The sequence below is a fragment of the Conger conger genome, chromosome 9 (genome assembly GCF_963514075.1).
Source record: "Conger conger chromosome 9, fConCon1.1, whole genome shotgun sequence".
Lineage (NCBI taxonomy): Eukaryota > Metazoa > Chordata > Actinopteri > Anguilliformes > Congridae > Conger > Conger conger.
In genome coordinates, this window is record NC_083768.1 from 59,670,888 (window position 1) to 59,675,887 (window position 5,000).

Below are 5,000 nucleotides of genomic sequence, written 5' to 3' on the forward strand. Positions count from 1 at the left end.
GAGGACTCACCTGGTCCTGAGGGCACACAGAAGGACTCACCTGGTCCTGAGGGCACACAGAAGGACTCACCTGGCCCTGAGGGCACACAGGAGGACTCACCTGGTCCTGAGGGCACACAGGAGGACTCACCTGGTCCGAAGGGCTGCAGGAACCAGGTGCGTGCGGCCCTGCCGGCCCGGTTGCCGGGGTGCAGGGTGGGGCCGGCGGCCCGGATGGTTTTCACGTCGGCCTCGTTCACGCCGGCTGTGGGGATCTCGAGCACGGGGATGAGCGTGCACTGATCCAGGAGACCGTCTGAGCTCAGCACCTCTGTGTAGCCCTCCTCACACCCACACACACCCACCTGCAGACACACACACGCGTTACACACACACACACACACACACACTCACACTCACACACACACACACACACGTTACACACACACCCACACACACCCACCTGCAGACACACACACGCGTTACACACACACACACACACACACACACACACGTGTTACACACACACTCACACTCACACACACACACACACACACACACACTGACCTGCAAACACACACACGCATTACACACACACACACACTCACACTCACACACACACACACACACACTGACCTGCAGACACACACATGCGTTACACACACACACACACACCCACCTGCAGACACACACATGCGTTGCACACACACACACACACCCACCTGCAGACACACACACACGTGTTACACACACACTCACACTCACACTCACACTCACACTCACACACACACACACTGACCTTCAGACACAAACACGTTACACACACACACACACGCACACACACCCACCTGCAGACACACACACGCGTTACACAAACACACACACACACACCTGCAGACACACACACGTGTTACACACACACACACACTCACACTCACATACACACACTGACCTTCAGACACAAACACATTACACACACACATTACACACACCTGAAGACACACACACACACACACCAACCTGCAGACATACACACACAAATTACACACACCACACACACCCAAACACACTAACCTGCAGACACACACACTACACACACACACACTGACCTTCAGACACAAACACATTACACACACACACTGACCTACAGACACACACACACACACACACACACACTGACCTGCAGACACACACGTTACACACCTGCAGACACACACACATTGACCTACAGACACACATGTTACACACCTGCAGACACACACACATTGACCTACAGACACACACGTTACACACCTGCAGACAGACACACATTGACCTACAGACACACACGTTACACACCTGCAGACACACACACACACACACACACACACACACACACACCACCACGCTAACATTTTGTACCCAAGGAGCACATGTGCTCCGACTGTAAAGAGATTTAAGACACGAATGCCTCTCAAAATATATAACAAAATAATTAAGTTATGTCAGCAAACATCAATCTTCAGGAGCAAATGCCCACTGTGAAGCACTGAGACTCCACACCCTGCCCACTGTGAAGCCCTGAGACTCCACACCCTGCCCACTGTGAAGCACTGAGACTCCACACCCTGCCCACTGTGAAGCCCTGAGACTCCACACCCTGCCCACTGTGAAGCCCTGAGACTCCACACCCTGCCCACTGTGAAGCCCTGAGACTCCACACCCTGCCCACTGTGAGGCCCTGAGACTCCACACCCTGCCCACTGTGAGGCCCTGAGACTCCACACCCTGCCCACTGTGAAGCACTGAGACTCCACACCCTGCCCACTGTGAAGCCCTGAGACTCCACACCCTGCCCACTGTGAGGGCCTGAGACTCCACACCCTGCCCACTGTGAAGCACTGAGACTCCACACCCTGCCCACTGTGAAGCGCTGAGACTCCACACCCTGCCCACTGTGAAGCCCTGAGACTCCACACCCTGCCCACTGTGAGGGCCTGAGACTCCACACCCTGCCCACTGTGAAGCCCTGAGACTCCACACCCTGCCCACTGTGAAGCGCTGAGACTCCACACCCTGCCCACTGTGAAGCGCTGAGACTCCACACCCTGCCCACTGTGAAGCCCTGAGACTCCACACCCTGCCCACTGTGAGGGCCTGAGACTCCACACCCTGCCCACTGTGAAGCCCTGAGACTCCACACGTCCTGTCTCATCATTAATCACGTTTCTCATAATTACGTTTCTCTCCCTCCTCCTTCTCCCTCTCTCCTGCTCGTTCTCTCTCTCTCTCCCCGTCCCTCACTCGCACGCCCACTCACCTCGGTGCAGACAGATCTGGGCGTGTCGCAGGCTGGGTCACATGACCTGTCTGAGGGGGGCCTGCTGGGCTGGGGGCATCCGCCTGGGGAGGACAAACCCACCAATCAGGACGAGTGAAACACAACAGGGGGAAACCGACCAATCAGGATGAGTGAAACACAACAGGGGGAAACCAACCAATCAGGATGAGTGAAACACATCAGGGGGAAACCGACCAATCAGGACGAGTGAAACACAACAGGGGGAAACCAACCAATCAGGATGAGTGAAACACAACAGGGGGAAACCGACCAATCAGGATGAGTGAAACACAACAGGGGGAAACCAACCAATCAGGATGAGTGAAACACAACAGGGGGAAACCAACCAATCAGGATGAGTGAAACACAACAGGGGGAAACCAACCAATCAGGATGAGTGAAACACAACAGGGGGAAACCAACCAATCAGGATGAGTAATACACAACAGGGGGAAACCAACCAATCAGGACGAGTGAAACACATCAGGGGGAAACCGACCAATCAGGATGAGTAATACACAACAGGGGGAAACCAACCAATCAGGATGAGTGAAACACAACAGGGGGAAACCGACCAATCAGGATGAGTGAAACACAACAGGGGGAAACCGACCAATCAGGATGAGTGAAACACAACAGGGGGAAACCAACCAATCAGGATGAGTAATACACAACAGGGGGAAACCAACCAATCAGGACGAGTGAAACACATCAGGGGGAAACCGACCAATCAGGATGAGTAATACACAACAGGGGGAAACCAACCAATCAGGATGAGTGAAACACAACAGGGGGAAACCGACCAATCAGGATGAGTGAAACACAACAGGGGGAAACCAACCAATCAGGATGAGTAATACACAACAGGGGGAAACCAACCAATCAGGACGAGTGAAACACATCAGGGGGAAACCGACCAATCAGGATGAGTAATACACAACAGGGGGAAACCAACCAATCAGGATGAGTGAAACACAACAGGGGGAAACCGACCAATCAGGATGAGTGAAACACAACAGGGGGAAACCAACCAATCAGGACGAGTGAAACACAACAGGGGGAAACCGACCAATCAGGATGAGTAATACACAACAGGGGGAAACCAACCAATCAGGATGAGTGAAACACAACAGGGGGAAACCGACCAATCAGGATGAGTGAAACACAACAGGGGGAAACCGACCAATCAGGATGAGTGAAACACAACAGGGGGAAACCAACCAATCAGGACACATTATACACTGTGGCAGGAAGTGGACCGATCAGGATACTTCAAATGTAAAGATCCAGAATGACTGAAATATAATGAAATATAGAATAATTATGCACTATTGTGCTCTTCGTGTACTGCTATGCTATTCATTCATCTCTCATACTCATAACTCCACTAACACACCCTCTCACGTACACAGGGTTAGTGTGAGACTGAGTGGCTCTAACACTCTCTCACGTACACAGGGTTAGTGTGAGACTGAGTGGCTCTAACACACTCTCACGTACACAGGGTTAGTGTGAGACTGAGTGGCTCTAACATACTCTCTCACGTACGCAGGGTTAGTGTGAGACTGAGTGGCTCTAACACACTCTCACGTACACAGGGTTAGTGTGAGACTGAGTGGCTCTAACACTCTCTCACGTACACAGGGTTAGTGTGAGACTGAGTGGCTCTAACACACTCACGTACACAGGGTTAATGTGAGACTGAGTGGCTCTAACACACTCTCTCACGTACACAGGGTTAGTGTGAGACTGAGTGGCTATAACACACTCGCTCACGTAAACAGGGTTAGTGTGAGACTGAGTGGCTCTAACACACTCTCTCACGTACACAGGGTTAGTGTGAGACTGAGTGACTCTAACACTCTCTCACGTACGCAGGGTTAGTGTGAGACTGAGTGGCTCTAACACACTCTCTCACGTACACAGGGTTAGTGTGAGACTGAGTGGCTCTAACACACTCTCTCACGTACACAGGGTTAGTGTGAGACTGAGTGGCTCTAACACACTCTCTCACGTACGCAGGGTTAGCGTGAGACTGAGTGGCTCTAACACACTTTCTCACGTACGCAGGGTTAGTGTGAGACTGAGTGGCTCTAACACACTCTCTCACGTACACAGGGTTAGTGTGAGACTGAGTGGCTCTAACACACTCTCTCACGTACACAGGGTTAGCGTGAGACTGAGATGATGACAGACACACAGGATGGGCTGAGGTATAAATACCGCTCTCTGCACATCCAGCTCAAACAGCAGCACACTCCCTCCTCTCTCAGGGAGCTGTGCTGCTCCCCACCTCCCCTCTCTTAGAAACAGTCACAAGCGCAGATCATTATTACTCTCCCAGAAATAAAACCTGTTTTGTTGAGGATGAAAAGCCTGAGAGGAACAGAGCTGTGTATTTTTAGGATGCGGTGCAGTGATGCGGTGGTGGGGCAGGAGCAGACAGTGTGACACAGATCACTTCCTTCTGCTGGGTTCTGGGGAGTCCTTCTGCCTGTGGCGGCAGTAAGGGGGCTAACAGAAGAGCTAGCGGGGGTAACAGAGGCCCTAGTGGGGGTAACAGAAGTGCTAGTGAGCGGGGCAGGTGTGTACATGTGATGGGGGTAACAGAAGCCCTAGTGGGGGTAACAGAAGCCCTAGTGGGGGTAACAGAAGCCCTAGTGGGGGTAACAGAAGCCCTAGTGGGGGTAACAGAAGCGCT

General features: G+C 52.5%; 1 pseudogene; it reads right to left on the reverse strand.

Annotated features, from left to right (window-relative positions):
* LOC133137740 (thrombospondin type-1 domain-containing protein 7A-like) overlaps positions 1-5,000 on the reverse strand; it is a 49,487-nt pseudogene that overhangs the window by 5,727 nt on the left and 38,760 nt on the right.